This window comes from Pseudophryne corroboree, chromosome 5 (genome assembly GCF_028390025.1).
Source record: "Pseudophryne corroboree isolate aPseCor3 chromosome 5, aPseCor3.hap2, whole genome shotgun sequence".
Classification (NCBI taxonomy): domain Eukaryota; kingdom Metazoa; phylum Chordata; class Amphibia; order Anura; family Myobatrachidae; genus Pseudophryne; species Pseudophryne corroboree.
Genome location: NC_086448.1, coordinates 629,095,429 through 629,113,477, shown reverse-complemented (window position 1 = coordinate 629,113,477; position 18,049 = coordinate 629,095,429). Strand labels below are relative to the sequence as shown.

Genomic DNA, 18,049 nt, shown 5'->3' with positions numbered 1-18,049 from the left:
GCTGTATGACTTATTCCTTGGAAGCAGCAGTGATAGCGCTGTATCACTTATTCCTTGGAAGCAGCAGTGACGGCGCTGTATGACTTATTCCATGGAAGCAGCAGTGACGGCGCTGTATGACTTATTCCTTGGAAGCAGCAGTGACGGCGCTGTATCACTTATTCCTTGGAAGCAGCAGTGATGGCGCTGTATGACTTATTTCTTGGAAGCAGCAGTGACGGCGCTGTATCACTTATTCCTTGGAAGCAGCAGTGACGGCGCTGTATCACTTATTCCTTGGAAGCAGCAGTGACGGCGCTGTAGGACTTATTCCTTGGAAGCAGCAGTGATAGCGCTGTATCACTTATTCCTTGGAAGCAGCAGTGACGGCGCTGTATGACTTATTCCATGGAAGCAGCAGTGACGGCGCTGTATGACTTATTCCTTGGAAGCAGCAGTGACGGCGCTGTATGACTTATTCCTTGGAAGCAGCAGTGATGGCGCTGTATGACTTATTACTTGGAAGCAGCAGTGACGGCGCTGTATCACTTATTCCTTGGAAGCAGCAGTGACAGCGCTGTATGACTTATTCCTTGGAAGCAGCAGTGACGGCGCTGTAACACTTATTCCTTGGAAGCAGCAGTGATAGCGCTGTATCACTTATTCCTTGGAAGCAGCAGTGACGGCGCTGTAACACTTATTCCTTGGAAGCAGCAGTGACGGCGCTGTATCACTTATTCCTTGGAAGCAGCAGTAATAGCGCTGTAACACTTATTCCTTGGAAGCAGCAGTGATAGCGCTGTATCACTTATTCCTTGGAAGCAGCAGTGACGGCGCTGTATGACTTATTCCTTGGAAGCAGCAGTAATAGCGCTGTAACACTTATTCCTTGGAAGCAGCAGTGATAGCGCTGTAACACTTATTCCTTGGAAGCAGCAGTGACGGCGCTGTATGACTTATTCCTTGGAAGCAGCAGTGACGGCGCTGTATCACTTATTCCTTGGAAGCAGCAGTAATAGCGCTGTATGACTTATTCCTTGGAAGCAGCAGCGACGGCGCTATATCACTTATTCCTTGGAAGCAGCAGTGACGGCGCTGTATGACTTATTCCTTGGAAGCAGCAGTGACAGCGCTGTAACACTTATTCCTTGGAAGCAGCAGTGATAGCACTGTATGTCTTATTCCTTGAAAGCAGCAGTGACGGCGCTGTATCACTTATTCCTTGGAAGCAGCAGTAATAGCGCTGTATGACTTATTCCTTGGAAGCAGCAGTGACGGCGCTGTATGACTTATTCCTTGGAAGCAGCAGTGATGGCGCTGTAACACTTATTCCTTGGAAGCAGCAGTAATAGCGCTGTATGACTTATTCCTTGGAAGCAGCAGTGACGGCGCTGTAACACTTATTCCTTGGAAGCAGCAGTGATAGCGCTGTATCACTTATTCCTTGGAAGCAGCAGTGACGGCGCTGTATGACTTATTCCTTGGAAGCAGCAGTGACGGCGCTGTAACACTTATTCCTTGGAAGCAGCAGTGATAGCGCTGTATCACTTATTCCTTGGAAGCAGCAGTGACGGCGCTGTATCACTTATTCCTTGGAAGCAGCAGTGACGGCGCTGTATCACTTATTCCTTGGAAGCAGCAGTAATAGCGCTGTAACACTTATTCCTTGGAAGCAGCAGTGATAGCGCTGTATGACTTATTCCTTGGAAGCAGCAGTGACGGCGCTGTAACACTTATTCCTTGGAAGCAGCAGTGATAGCGCTGTATCACTTATTCCTTGGAAGCAGCAGTGACGGCGCTGTAACACTTATTCCTTGGAAGCAGCAGTGACGGCGCTGTATCACTTATTCCTTGGAAGCAGCAGTAATAGCGCTGTAACACTTATTCCTTGGAAGCAGCAGTGACAGCGCTGTATCACTTATTCCTTGGAAGCAGCAGTGACGGCGCTGTATGACTTATTCCTTGGAAGCAGCAGTAATAGCGCTGTAACACTTATTCCTTGGAAGCAGCAGTGATAGCGCTGTAACACTTATTCCTTGGAAGCAGCAGTGACGGCGCTGTATGACTTATTCCTTGGAAGCAGCAGTGACGGCGCTGTATGACTTATTCCTTGGAAGCAGCAGTGATAGCGCTGTAACACTTATTCCTTGGAAGCAGCAGTGATAGCGCTGTATCACTTATTCCTTGGAAGCAGCAGTGACGGCGCTGTATGACTTATTCCTTGGAAGCAGCAGTGACGGCGCTGTAACACTTATTCCTTGGAAGCAGCAGTGATAGCGCTGTATCACTTATTCCTTGGAAGCAGCAGTGACGGCGCTGTAACACTTATTCCTTGGAAGCAGCAGTGACGGCGCTGTATCACTTATTCCTTGGAAGCAGCAGTAATAGCGCTGTAACACTTATTCCTTGGAAGCAGCAGTGATAGCGCTGTATCACTTATTCCTTGGAAGCAGCAGTGACGGCGCTGTATGACTTATTCCTTGGAAGCAGCAGTAATAGCGCTGTAACACTTATTCCCTGGAAGCAGCAGTGATAGCGCTGTAACACTTATTCCTTGGAAGCAGCAGTGACGGCGCTGTATGACTTATTCCTTGGAAGCAGCAGTGACGGCGCTGTATCACTTATTCCTTGGAAGCAGCAGTGACGGCGCTGTATGACTTATTCCTTGGAAGCAGCAGTGACGGCGCTGTATGACTTATTCCTTGGAAGCAGCAGTGATAGCGCTGTATCACTTATTCCTTGGAAGCAGCAGTGATAGCGCTGTATCACTTATTCCTTGGAAGCAGCAGTGACAGCGCTGTATGACTTATTCCTTGGAAGCAGCAGTGACAGCGCTGTATGACTTATTCCTTGGAAGCAGCAGTGATAGCACTGTATGTCTTATTCCTTGGAAGCAGCAGTGACGGCGCTGTATCACTTATTCCTTGGAAGCAGCAGTGATGGCGCTGTATGACTTATTCCTTGGAAGCAGCAGTGACGGCGCTGTATCACTTATTCCTTGGAAGCAGCAGTGACGGCGCTGTATGACTTATTCCTTGGAAGCAGCAGTGACGGCGCTGTATGACTTATTCCTTGGAAGCAGCAGTGATAGCGCTGTATCACTTATTCCTTGGAAGCAGCAGTGATAGCGCTGTATCACTTATTCCTTGGAAGCAGCAGTGACGGCGCTGTATGACTTATTCCTTGGAAGCAGCAGTGACGGCGCTGTATGACTTATTCCTTGGAAGCAGCAGTGACGGCACTGTATGACTTATTCCTTGGAAGCAGCAGTGATGGCGCTGTATGACTTATTACTTGGAAGCAGCAGTGACGGCGCTGTATCACTTATTCCTTGGAAGCAGCAGTGACAGCGCTGTATGACTTATTCCTTGGAAGCAGCAGTGACGGCGCTATATCACTTATTCCTTGGAAGCAGCAGTGACGGCGCTGTATGACTTATTCCTTGGAAGCAGCAGTGACGGCGCTGTATGACTTATTCCTTGGAAGCAGCAGTGACGGCGCTGTATCACTTATTCCTTGGAAGCAGCAGTGACGGCGCTGTATGACTTATTCCATGGAAGCAGCAGTGACGGCGCTGTATGACTTATTCCTTGGAAGCAGCAGTGACGGCGCTGTATGACTTATTCCTTGGAAGCAGCAGTGATGGCGCTGTATGACTTATTCCTTGGAAGCAGCAGTGATGGCGCTGTATCACTTATTCCTTGGAAGCAGCAGTGACGGCGCTGTATCACTTATTCCTTGGAAGCAGCAGTGACGGCGCTGTATCACTTATTCCTTGGAAGCAGCAGTGACAGCGCTGTATGACTTATTCCTTGGAAGCAGCAGTGACGGCGCTGTATGACTTATTCCTTGGAAGCAGCAGTGATGGCGCTGTATCACTTATTCCTTGGAAGCAGCAGTGACGGCGCTGTAACACTTATTCCTTGGAAGCAGCAGTGACGGCGCTGTATCACTTATTCCTTGGAAGCAGCAGTGACAGCGCTGTATGACTTATTCCTTGGAAGCAGCAGTAATAGCGCTGTATGACTTATTCCTTGGAAGCAGCAGTGACGGCGCTGTATGACTTATTCCTTGGAAGCAGCAGTGACGGCGCTGTATGACTTATTCCTTGGAAGCAGCAGTGACGGCGCTGTATGACTTATTCCTTGGAAGCAGCAGTGACGGCGCTGTATGACTTATTCCTTGGAAGCAGCAGTGATGGCGCTGTAACACTTATTCCTTGGAAGCAGCAGTAATAGCGCTGTATGACTTATTCCTTGGAAGCAGCAGTGACGGCGCTGTAACACTTATTCCTTGGAAGCAGCAGTGATAGCGCTGTATCACTTATTCCTTGGAAGCAGCAGTGACGGCGCTGTATGACTTATTCCTTGGAAGCAGCAGTGACGGCGCTGTAACACTTATTCCTTGGAAGCAGCAGTGATAGCGCTGTATCACTTATTCCTTGGAAGCAGCAGTGACGGCGCTGTAACACTTATTCCTTGGAAGCAGCAGTGACGGCGCTGTATCACTTATTCCTTGGAAGCAGCAGTAATAGCGCTGTAACACTTATTCCTTGGAAGCAGCAGTGATAGCGCTGTATCACTTATTCCTTGGAAGCAGCAGTGACGGCGCTGTATGACTTATTCCTTGGAAGCAGCAGTAATAGCGCTGTAACACTTATTCCTTGGAAGCAGCAGTGATAGCGCTGTAACACTTATTCCTTGGAAGCAGCAGTGACGGCGCTGTATGACTTATTCCTTGGAAGCAGCAGTGACGGCGCTGTATGGACTTATTCCTTGGAAGCAGCAGTGATAGCGCTGTATGACTTATTCCTTGGAAGCAGCAGTGACGGCGCTGTATCACTTATTCCTTGGAAGCAGCAGTGACGGCGCTGTATGACTTATTCCTTGGAAGCAGCAGTGACAGCGCTGTAACACTTATTCCTTGGAAGCAGCAGTGATAGCACTGTATGTCTTATTCCTTGAAAGCAGCAGTGACGGCGCTGTATCACTTATTCCTTGGAAGCAGCAGTAATAGCGCTGTATGACTTATTCCTTGGAAGCAGCAGTGACGGCGCTGTATGACTTATTCCTTGGAAGCAGCAGTGACGGCGCTGTATGACTTATTCCTTGGAAGCAGCAGTGATGGCGCTGTAACACTTATTCCTTGGAAGCAGCAGTAATAGCGCTGTATGACTTATTCCTTGGAAGCAGCAGTGACGGCGCTGTAACACTTATTCCGTGGAAGCAGCAGTGATAGCGCTGTATCACTTATTCCTTGGAAGCAGCAGTGACGGCGCTGTATGACTTATTCCTTGGAAGCAGCAGTGACGGCGCTGTAACACTTATTCCTTGGAAGCAGCAGTGATAGCGCTGTATCACTTATTCCTTGGAAGCAGCAGTGACGGCGCTGTAACACTTATTCCTTGGAAGCAGCAGTGACGGCGCTGTATCACTTATTCCTTGGAAGCAGCAGTAATAGCGCTGTAACACTTATTCCTTGGAAGCAGCAGTGATAGCGCTGTATCACTTATTCCTTGGAAGCAGCAGTGACGGCGCTGTATGACTTATTCCTTGGAAGCAGCAGTAATAGCGCTGTAACACTTATTCCTTGGAAGCAGCAGTGATAGCGCTGTAACACTTATTCCTTGGAAGCAGCAGTGACGGCGCTGTATGACTTATTCCTTGGAAGCAGCAGTGACGGCGCTGTATCACTTATTCCTTGGAAGCAGCAGTGAGGGTGCTGTATCACTTATTACTTGGAAGCAGCAGTGACGGCGCTGTAACACTTATTACTTGGAAGCAGCAGTGACGGCGCTGTAACACTTATTCCTTGGAAGCAGCAGTGACGGCGCTGTATCACTTATTCCTTGGAAGCAGCAGTGACGGCGCTGTACCACTTATTCCTTGGAAGCAGCAGTGACGGTGCTGTATCACTTATTCCTTGGAAGCAGCAGTGACGGTGCTGTATCACTTATTCCTTGGAAGCAGCAGTGACGGCGCTGTATCACTTATTCCTTGGAAGCAGCAGTGACGGCGCTGTATCACTTATTCCTTGGAAGCAGCAGTGACGGTGCTGTATCACTTATTCCTTGGAAGCAGCAGTGACGGCGCTGCATCACTTATTCCTTGGAAGCAGCAGTGACAGCGCTGTATGCACTAGTGATCCGACCTGCGTCGTAGGACACAGCATCGGATCGCTCACTCACCACGGTCTCGCGTAAGCTGCCTATCGCAGAGGCCGAGAAATCTCTGCGCTACGACAGATTCTTGACCTCTTCCCTGCCCCTAAACGGCAGTGACACACACTTCTGTTTACATAGACAGACTTCTGCCGTTCTGCTACCTTCATCGCAGAACCCATTAGCGTACAGGCAGACCCGGTCCTGCGCATGCGCAAATTACAGATATGTACTTTGAACATTACGTAGCAGTTGCTAGGGGATCTGAATAATCCCCAATGTCAATTACATCAGTAGTGAATAAACATTTAACAATTAAACAACAATTTACTGAAATTAAACCTTTTTACATTAACAATGCATTTATGTTCTGTCATTCTGCCCATATCCTCATTACTACCTTATTGTTGGCTTGATTCAGACCTGATCGTAGCAGCAAATTTGTTAGCAGATGGGCAAAACCATGTGCACTGCAGGTGTGGCAGATATAACATGTGCAGAGAGAGTTAGATTTGGGTGGGTTATTTTGTTTCTGTGCAGGGTTAATACTGGCTGCTTTATTTTTACACTACAATTTAGATTTCAGTTTGAACATACCCCACCCAAATCTAACTCTCTGTGCACATGTTATACCTGCCTCTCCCTTCCCCTGCAGTACAAATGGTTTTGCCCATCTGCTAACAAATTTGCTGCTACGATCAGGTCTGAATTAGGCCCTATGTTTTTATACCAGCTCAGATGTTCATAACTATGGAAAAGCATTTGTTATTGTTTTAAGGTTCCAACACTGGGGATATATCAAAGCAGGAGAAAAAGATAAAGTGGAGAGAAATAAAGTACCAACTAATTAGCTCCTAGCTGTCATTTTTCAAACACAGCCTGTAACATGGCAGTTAGAGGTTGATTTGCTAACGCTTTATTTATCTGTCCAAACAGCATATACCTGTTTGGTTTAATGACATTACTGAAATCCCATTGTGTGATTTGTTTAACAGCTATTTAAACATTAAATGCCTTCTTTAATGAGAGCTCACATGTGTTAGTTCATGGAGGTCATTCTGCCCCAGATATTTTAAGAACTGAGCTTATAACTCTGTGCAACCACTGAGATAAGCCTACATGAACAAGTAATGGCAACACAATACATTTAAAACTTAGAAACAGAATTTGACGGCAGATAAGAACCTCTTGCCTCATTCTGGTCAGCCCTTTTTCATTTGTCAGTCTTCGTGCACCTATCAACATAAATTACATTTTCAAAACTTTGCAGAACATAATTAAAACAGAAGGTGACCTTTCAGTGTTATAATCTGCCGCCAGATAGCAGATTAAAAAAAGTCATACATTACTGATGGTATTATATTCATCATGCAACAAGTATATGTACAGCGTAGCACAATTATATTTGGTTAAAAACATTATTAAGCTGGTCCACTTAAAAGTTCACATACCTTCCTTTTGAAAGCAAAATAAATGGCAGTAGACTATAATGTACACAAATTACATCATCTATTGGCCAATTAAAAAATAAAAATAAAAAAATTAAAAAAAAAGATCAATATCAGACTGGGATCTAGCAAATGTTTATTAGGAGAGACATTACATTTTGATTGGCGAGAACCACGTCTGAAAAGGCTAATATCATCTATTTTATTTATTTTACACATATGCGGTTAGGCATATTAAAGGATATTTCACATCAACATGTTCAAAATGCAGTTTTAGTTGTACGTTTTACACAATGTAATGGCCTCCTGTACAACATATCAAAAATGCATGTGCTTTTATGGATGCATTTTTAGGTTCATGTGTTGAAGTCACAATGCATAGGTGTGAACAAGCCATTAAATCCCGCTAAGTGCCACTGATAAAAGCGAAACTAGAGGTCATTAGAAGTCCAAAAGCCAAATGTACTAGCTTCCAATTAGGGAAAAGTGCAGATTTTTCAGTGATTTTGCTGCATGATTTAAAGCTGAATTTTATTTCCTAGGCAAACCCAACCTTTGCCACTAACTTCACAATCAATATAACATTTGCACATCTACCAAACGGGAAGCCATTACATATGTCCCCAAGTATAGATGTATACTGAATCTGCAAATCATGGAGAACCCACTGATATCACAAGGACTTCAGCAATGGTCTCTGATGAAGTCCATGTGCATTCGCACAGTTTCCATGAATATCAACTAATACATTTAATGTTAGGACCACTACAATGTGAAACGCAAGAGTCTGGATGGATGAAGTGAGCAAATATTTTGACACATCTATTGACATATAACATGTCAGTGCAAATCCATTTATTTTTTGCATGCAGGGTAAATACTGGGCAGCATTATTTTTGCACTGCACATTAGATTTAAGTATGGACACACCCCTCGCACATCTAATTCTGTCTTCACATTTTAAATCTCCCCACGGACAGTGCAACTAGCTTTTACCAAGGTACAAAGGGCCTAATTCAGATGTTCGGTATTGCACACCTGGAGGGCAGCAAGGCGTCTGTGGGAAAAAGTTGCATGCATCGCAGAACCGTGTGCTGCATCTGAATATGCAGCAGCGGATCACCATCACAACCAATGTTTGCAAGCCTCGGTTAACTTGAATCAGGTCCAGAGATAGGCTGCTTGCTTTTCTTTGCTCCAAAGAGGGGTGCACTCACCAGAGTTGAGAACATACTGAGGCCAATTCAATTGTGGCAAGTGCCACCTGCTGGCCATCTGAAGGAATGGGCGCGTATCGGAGCTATTCAATTGTTGCTTCAATAGAAGCTCATTGGCCATGGAACTCACATTTTTTTCCTCACACCCCAGAGGTGCGTGATTTTTTTTTTTAAAGTCCATAGCTTGGGCACCCAAACTAAGACTTTGAATGACCATTCAGGCTTTTTAGATGGTTGCATGGCTAAACTCAGAGCTGACAGGTGCTTTAACTAGCAATGGGTGTCTGATCGCCGAAACAATTGAATAGCTCTGGTAGATGCCCACAGCTAAGGATGACCATCAGGGGGCACAAACGCAATTTAACACTGTCTTTTATTGAAGCATCGGGGCCCAGCGACCCGTGCGGCTGTGGAACTCTCTATGCATGTCCCAGTGTATGACACACAGCAATGTGTTACAGCCCCCTACTAAATTTTGACATAGCTATTGCATCTTTTGAGTCCACCTCTGAGTTAGGCCCTCGCTGTTTATCGGATTCAAATAGCAGAACAGTGTAAAGCACTTTTTGAAACAGTCTTCAGTTCATCAATGTTAACAAAGGATTATGCTACAGATGTAACTGAAGTTTATTATAACAAACCAATTAGACTTTTTTTAGCGGTCTTCAGTTCAATTTCATAATAATGCAAAATGTCCAACAGTTGGATTTGACCACAAAAACATGTTTGTTATTAACTACACAAAGCAAATACAGGTTACCGGGACAGATAAAAACAAAGACTGAACACACAAATGGTGCAGCAACTCTACAGCGTACACTAAGCGGTACATCTGTATAAATGATATATCTAAACATAAGATAACATAATAATGGTTAATAACTGTTAAGAGGTTCAAAAAGATTCTCTTATCAGGTCAAGGACAAACTCTATTGTTGGTTGTGATAGTAGGGATAGGGCTGTGGGGGAGGGGGGCTGGAAAAATCATAGGGGGAAAAAAATGTATTTGCTTTTAAGAAAAACCCACTTCTCTGGTATTCCTCTTATCTACAGAGTATGGTTAGCTCAGGTGTGAATGTAAATTATCCCCTAGCTTATACCAATGCAGGGTGCACAATGAAACAATAGGTAGCATACCAGCTCACGCCATCTTTAAATCACAGATGTCTGAATGATGGCCGTGGTAACAAAAAAAAAAAAAAAAAAAGAAGAAGGTTTTACCTACGTATGTAGCTCTTTCCCCAAAGCACAGTGGCAAAATGGCTTCACTCTTTATACACTACTAAAAATCTGCCACTATTCATTTGCATACAGATAAGCTTGCCACTAGGTGCAAGTGAAACCAGGAAATAGAGGAAAAATAAAACAATGCATATAATATTTGTTATACATAAATAAGCTAACATCATCATGAGATGGTATTTGCCATTCCTGGCAATTGGGAACAGTGATCTCCCAGCTGAGCTGAGCAATAATGCGCATGTGTGAATGTCTACTGTGAATGCGCATTTCATGCTATCTTTTAGCCAGCAACATCAGGCTCTACCTGAATGTGAGAAAAACATTTGCAGAGCAGCAGGGTTTTCAATAGAACTCCATTATGGTAAATACAACAGTATTCAACACTACACATATTAGTTACCACATAAATAGGTACTAAAGTCATCAATAGAAACAGAAAAAAATACATCTCTAAAGATATACGGTAGGCTAAGAGGAAACGTCATTGACTAAACAGTGTCCCGAGATGGACTTCCAGAAGTGTGGCAGTGTACATTGGACAGCTTTCAATATTTATTTTTTAAGTAAAGATCTTTGTTGGGCCGTGCATTCAGCTTTGGACGATGAGTCAGGGACGTGCAGTCATGTATTAGCCGCCTGCTCATCACAAGTTTGATGAGCAGGAAGGCTGCAGGCACTGGCGGCATAAGACTGAAATGCAGATTAGCGGCTGGGGGTCAGGCAGTTGATGGTGGCGATTTTGTAGGCCATTGGCAGGGTCGGCACCCATTAGTGGTGGCAGTAGTGGGCATTGGCACGGCGGCAGAAGATGACATCGTCTGGACTCCACAGAGATTATGGCTGCAGTGCCTCACCAGCCACTGCCCTCACCGCACGCCACTGCGATGAGTCCCATTTGAGCTGCCTGTCCAGGTGACAGAGACTTGTTAACGAGGCAGTGCATCGTTCATAGTTTACTGCATACACACTGGGCAATATAGTAAACGATATCCATCAGGTCAAAATTAGAGACGACGTTTACTATATTGACTAGTGTGTATGGGCCTCAAATTAATAGCTGCTCTGAGAACAAAAACATTCTGTATAAATTTTAATTCTTTATTACTTTTTCTTCTCCAATACTGCTCAGTTAATAGGGGATTTACGAATGATGATTGATTTTCATCTGAAACAGTAAAGAATGTTTTATCAACACAGAGAGAACTTCACTAGTAAAATGATTATAAAAAAAAAAAAAAAAAAGGATAATCTTAACCGATCAAAAAAAATGGGGTTGTACAAAATAAACATTTCACAGAGTATGCAAGACTGTTATGCAACGGGCAAGCTACATCTTTCTACTTCAACTAGTGGAAACTCGTCAAAATCGATGGTTATTTATTTTTTAAAGAATAAACTCCTATCAAGCAACAAATGTAAAACTTTATTTTATGGACCAAAAAAAAAAAAAATGACTCACACTCGCTTCAGTGACCTATGCCGCTGTGGAACTCTCGGTGCATGCCCCTGTATATGACACATAGCAAATGGTGCAGATGTTACAGTCGGGATGCAGTTAAAATGCCGGCTGTCGGGACCCAAGCATTCAGGATACAGACACCGAAATCCCAACATCTGGAATCCCAGCACACCATGGCTATTCCCACTTGTGGGTGTCCACGACACCCATAGAGTGGGAACAGAATCTGTGGTGAGCGCAGCGAGGAACAGAATCTGTGGTGAGCGCAGCGAGCCACAGACCGATGCGTGGCGAACTCAACAAGCACGCAAGTGGCTTTGTTGCGCTTGCCCCCACCAGCACTCTGCTGACCTCCAGGATCCCGAGCGCCAGTCTCCCAGTCCAAACCCCCCTCATAATTATAGGTTTTGAAAATAATCTATAAAAGGACCAAAACGGAGAGTCAATAAATACTACAACAGACTTAATTACCCTTTACAACTATTTTTCTAATGAACAAATGAATAAATTTGTTACCAAAGAAAAAGTAATCATAAACACATATGATGTAAAGACAGTAAAACTAATAGATCGATGTGGCAGAACTCACTAGCCTGTGAATGCTAATCCTGATGCAAGGTCCAAGCTGCAAGTGCATTTGGGCATTATGACATGACTCACATCATCACCACCACCACCACCACCACCACCACCAGAATGTGCCGGGTCAGGGTTCAAGTCCTTACGCGGGGGACACAGTACATGAAGACAAAAGTCACAGCATAATTCCCCATCCCACTACATGAGCTAAAAGTGGAATTTTAGGAGGGGGGGGGGGGGGGGGGAGGAGGAGGAATCTACGGTTTCAGGAAGCAAGGATAACGGTATAAAGTTTGGAAGTCTCACGAAAAATTACACAAGATTGGGTAAGTGCAGTGTCTACTTATAAAAAGGTCAACATTTTAAAACAAGTTACTCCAAATCAGATATTATTATATGCAATAAAAAATATGGGAAGCTTCAAAGCGTCAAAGCCAGATATATCCAGGGGATGTATGCATTCTGGAACCCAATGTGCACCCCCTCCCTCTTCTTCTAGCCCCCCTGCTCGGTTGTCCTCCCCTCATATGTGCAGCCTAGCCCTGCCATTTAGAGTTGGGCGGGGTGGCGTGGCAACCTCTTAGAGGTTTGGTTCCGGCCTTTGACAAAATAGCACTGAACAGAACCCCCATCTAATCCCATTATAAACATGGTGGAGTAGCAGCCAGCAGTTTCATAAAATGCCACCTTATAACCTCTTCGAACAGTGGCTGGCACTAGTGTGGGAGTGCAGTGGTGACAATACAAGGGGACATTAGGTCACTTACTTAGTCATTTATGTGCTCCAGACAGCCCCCAAGATTTGCCTAGTGTTAGCAAAGCTAGTTATGAAATGAACACTTTAACATGATGGCAGTATTTAGTGGTCAGTTACACTGATATGATTGACAACCATAACTTTAAAGAATGATTCACTACACTAAGTCTATACAACACTGCAATCAGAAATCGTGGGGCCCAGTATAAATGAAAAGGGTAGGCTCCCCTCCACCTCTGCCCAAAGGCCTGGTGGACACAGATATGTGGTATTGAGCTCTGGTACCTGGAGCAAGTGCATGCAATATGCCACCCAAACACCACCGCATCCCTACAGATCTCCCACATGTCCTTAACATGCTGCTCAGACCTCTCTACATGCCATTAGACTGGACTGCATGACATATGTAGTCAGGTGTACACGTGTAGAGTAATTATATATTATAAAAATCTAGATAATCATTAACAGGTCTTAATCATTGGTACCACTGGGCTCTCCTGTCTCCCAGGCCCCATACAGGCATACCACCTGCACCCATGGAAGCCCTGAGCCTCTATATTGCATAACATATAGAGCAACAGTAAAGTAGTATGGACAGAAACAAACAATTATAAATAAAAAAAAAACAAAATTAAACATTCATTATCCCTGGCATAATATACATTACAAGTGAGCAAACAAAATATCAGTGCATTTCATTTAATGCAAACTTCCAACAGGATTGGACAACATAAATTAGTTAGCTAAGACACATCAGTGTAATCAATACACATCTATGATAAATGCACAAGTTGCCTTGACTCTGTCACCCATCAAACGACCATATAACCATATGCCAATACTAAATGAAAGCACCACACAAAAATCATCTATACAGCTGCAAAAATAAAGGTCTTAAATTAAAAAAAAAAAAACACGTAAATTAACCATTTTGATTATGACAATCAAAGAACCTGATGCAATCAGGAAGGTGGCGCTGGGCTACAAATAACTAATTTCCCGTCACCAGCCTCATCTGCCACTTCTGGGGAATGAGAATTTTGGAAATAAGTAAACTGTTAAACATACACAAATAAGGATATCAAACAAACCAACACATACTGTTTGTTTAGTAAATAAACTTTCTGTTTGTTACAAAAGATTCAAAAGGTATAACTAATATAAACAGAAGACTAACTCGAATTATTACTGCAACTTGCAATGCTTAAAAAGGCCTTCGCTATATTATACTGTATATTGGACTCTGTCCTACTGTCTGGTCACACAACGCATAATACGACAGACACATAACATATATACACTTCAGCCAGGTCACTCATGCTGCCCCAATGGTCAGTTCAAACTCCCCGTCGGACCCCATCTCTGTACCTTTAGGACGCCAGATTGCAGCAGGTGCTGCTCTGTAGCAGGTAGGAGGCTCCCCCGTACCCTAATCACTCCTGATTACGTTCGGCTGTAAGATCCGTGTGGTATTGCTGAAACCGTTTCCATCAATGCAAGTGCAGAGAGGATCCCGTCTCGCCGTGCCCTTCCCACTGTATTCCTGGTTATAATGGCTACTGCGCTCTTGCAGCTTGCTTCCCCTGGCCAGGGCTCAGCCTGCTGGACTGGATGTGCAGCTTTGCGAGGGTCTGGCAGCGTTACGTTGCAGCTCTCCCCAGCGGTGAGACTACAGCCAGCGGACTGTGCGAGACCCTCGCCAGGTGGGGGCGGGAGGCTGGGAGGAGGGCAACTTCTTAAAGCATCTGTCCCATCGTGCAGGGACTGTCAAATACTCTCATCAATCTACACAAAGATCGCTGCTTTCCCGTGCACGGGGTGTCACTTATCACCAGGACCCTAGCTGCTGCAGTGAAATGTCACACATTTATCCGGGGCAGGCAGTGGGAGCATAGTTCCCTTGTAATTAAGGGTTGTTGCACCCCCTGTGGTTTTGAGATATTTTAATCTTGTATCCCTAATCCTAACAATCCGTACTGTACGTTTTGTACACGGTAACAGTATGTATGTGTGTAACAACGCACCATAGGTAAAGACATCAGACTACACATTTGTGTTTCGCTTATCATTCTTATATGAATGTTCTTTACTGCACTTTGAAACTTAACCGCTTGTATCCCTGAATCATTTATGAGGGAACTGGCATCTAGATTGCTCGGCTAATGTGCAGTGACATTAACTAATATATTCAGATAACAGTTAAAAGAGTGCCTCCTAGTGGCCACTCTGAGGCCCTCATTTATCAACGAGTTTTATTTAGTGATGTACACCGGAAATTTTTCGGGTTTTGGATTCGGTTCCAAGGCCGTGTTTTGGATTCGGACGCGTTTTGGAAAACCTCCCTGAAAATTATTTGTCGGATTCGGGTGTTTTTTTACAAAAAACCCTCAAAAACAGCTTAAATCATAGAATTTGGGGATCATCTTGATCCCATAGTATTATTAACCTCAATAACCATAATTTCCACTCATTTTCAGTCTATTCTGAACACCTCACACCTCACAATATTATTTTTAGTCCTAAAATTTGCACCGAGGTCGCTGGATGACTAAGCTAAGCGACCCAAGTGGCCGACACAAACACCTGGCCCATCTAGGAGTGGCACTGCAGTGTCAGACAGGATGGCACTTCAAAAAAATAGTCTCCAAACAGCACATGATGCAAAGAAAAAAAGAGGCGCAATGAGGTAGCTGTGTGACTAAGCTAAGCGACCCAAGTGGCCGACACAAACACCTGGCCCATCTAGGAGTGGCACTGCAGTGTCAGACAGGATGACAGATTTAAAAAATAGTCCCCAAACAGCACATGATGCAAAGAAAAAAGAGGTGCACCAAGGTCGCTGGATGGCTAAGCTAAGCGACCCAAGTGGCCGACACAAACACCTGGCCCATCTAGGAGTGGCACTGCAGTGTCAGACAGGATGGCAGATTTAAAAAATAGTCCCCAAACAGCACATGATGCAAAGAAAAAAAGAGGTGCACCAAGGTCGCTGGATGGCTAAGCTAAGCGACACAAGTGGCCGACACAAAAACCTGGCCCATCTAGGAGTGGCTCTGCAGTGTCAGCAGGATGGCACTTAAAAAAAAAATAGTCCCCAAACAGCACATGATGCAAAGAAAAATGAAAGAAAAAAGAGGTGCAAGATGGAATTTTCCTTGGGCCCTCCCACCCACCCTTATGTTGTATAAACAGGACATGCACACTTCAACAAACCCATCATTTCAGCGACAGGGTCTGCCACACGACTGTGACTGAAATGATTGGTTGGTTTGGGCCCCCACCAAAATAGAAGCAATCAATCTCTCCTTGCACAAACTGGCTCTACAGAGGCAAGATGTCCACCTCCTCCTCATCGTCCGATTCCTCACCCCTTTCACTGTGTACATCCCCCTCCTCACAGATTATTAATTCGTCCCCACTGGAATCCACCATCTCAGGTCCCTGTGTACTTTCTGGAGGCAATTGCTGGTGAATGTCTCCACGGAGGAATTGATTATAATTCATTTTGATGAACATCATCTTCTCCACATTTTATGGAAGTAACCACGTACGCCGATTGCTGACAAGGTGAGCGGCTGCACTAAACACTCTTTCGGAGTACACACTGGAAGGGGGGCAACTTAGGTAAAATAAAGCCAGTTTGTGCAAGGGCCTCCAAATTGCCTCTTTTTCCTGCCAGTATACATACGGACTGTCTGACGTGCCTACTTGGATGCGGTCACTCATATAATCCTCCACCATTCTTTCAATGGTGACAGAATCATATGCAGTGACAGTAGACGACATGTCAGTAATCGTTGGCAGGTCCTTCAGTCCGGACCAGATGTCAGCACTCGCTCCAGACTGCCCTGCATCACCGCCAGCGGGTGGGCTCCCAGTTGCGGGAGAATGTGAAGGAGGAGCTGTTGACGGGTCACGTTCCGCTTGACTTGACAATTTTCTCACCAGCAGGTCTTTGAACCTCTGCAGACTTGTATCTGCCGGAAAGAGAGATACAACGTAGGTTTTAAATCTAGGATCGAGCACGGTGGCCAAAATGTAGTGCTCTGATTTCAACAGATTGACCACCCGTGAATTCTGGTTAAGCGAATTAAGGGCTCCATCCACAAGTCCCACATGCATAGCGGAATCACTCTGTTTTAGCTCCTCCTTCAATCTCTCCAGCTTCTTCTGCAAAAGCCTGATGAGGGGAATAACCTGACTCAGGCTGGCAGTGTCTGAACTGACTTCACGTGTGGCAAGTTCAAAGGGTTGCAGAACCTTGCACAACGTTGAAATCATTCTCCACTGCGCTTGAGTCAGGTGCATTCCCCCTCCTTTGCCTATATCGTATGCAGATGTATAGGCTTGAATGGCCTTTTGCTGCTCCTCCATCCTCTGAAGCATATAGAGGGTTGAATTCCACCTCGTTACCACCTCTTGCTTCAGATGATGACAGGGCAGGTTCAGGAGTGTTTGCTGGTGCTCCAGTCTTCGGCACGCGGTGGCTGAATGCCGAAAGTGGCCCGCAATTCTTCGGGCCACCGACAACATCTCTTGCACGCCCCTGTGGTTTTTTTAAATAATTCTGCACCACCAAATTCAATGTATGTGCAAAACATGGGACGTGCTGGAATTTGCCCAGATGTAATGCACGCACAATATTGGTGGCGTTGTCCGATGTCACAAATCCCCAGGAGAGTCCAATTGGGGTAAGCCATTCTGCAATGATGTTCCTCAGTTTCCGTAAGAGGTTGTCAGCTGTGTGCCTCTTATGGAAAGCGGTGATACAAAGCGTAGCCTGCCTAGGAATGAGTTGGCGTTTGCGAGATGCTGCTACTCGTGCCGCCGCTGCTGTTCTTGCTGCAGGAGGCAATACATCTACCCAGTGGGCTGTCACAGTCATATAGTCCTAAGTCTGCCCTGCTCCACTTGTCCACATGTCCGTGGTTAAGTGGACATTGGGTACAACTGCATTTTTTAGGACACTGGTGACTCTTTTTCTGACGTCTGTGTACATTTTCGGTATCGCCTGCCTAGAGAAATGGGACCTAGATGGTATTTGGTACCAGGGACACACTACCTCAATCAAGTCTCTAGTTCCCTGTGAATTAATGGTGGATACCGGAAACACGTTTCTCACCATCCAGGCTGCCAAGGCCTGAGTTATCTGCTTTGCAGCAGGATGACTGCTGTGATATTTCATCTTCCTCGCAAAGGACTGTTGGA

The 18,049-nt window shown here is 45.0% G+C and overlaps 1 protein-coding gene across 1 annotated transcript in view; it reads right to left on the bottom strand.

Annotated features, from left to right (window-relative positions):
* GREB1L (GREB1 like retinoic acid receptor coactivator) overlaps positions 1 to 14,764 on the bottom strand; it is a 331,061-nt gene extending 316,297 nt beyond the window's left edge. The window contains exon 1 of the mRNA XM_063923572.1: positions 14,210 to 14,764. The gene's annotated coding sequence lies outside the window, so the exon portion shown is untranslated. The remainder of the gene's footprint in view (positions 1 to 14,209) is intronic.
* Positions 14,765 to 18,049: the final 3,285 nt, after the last annotated feature.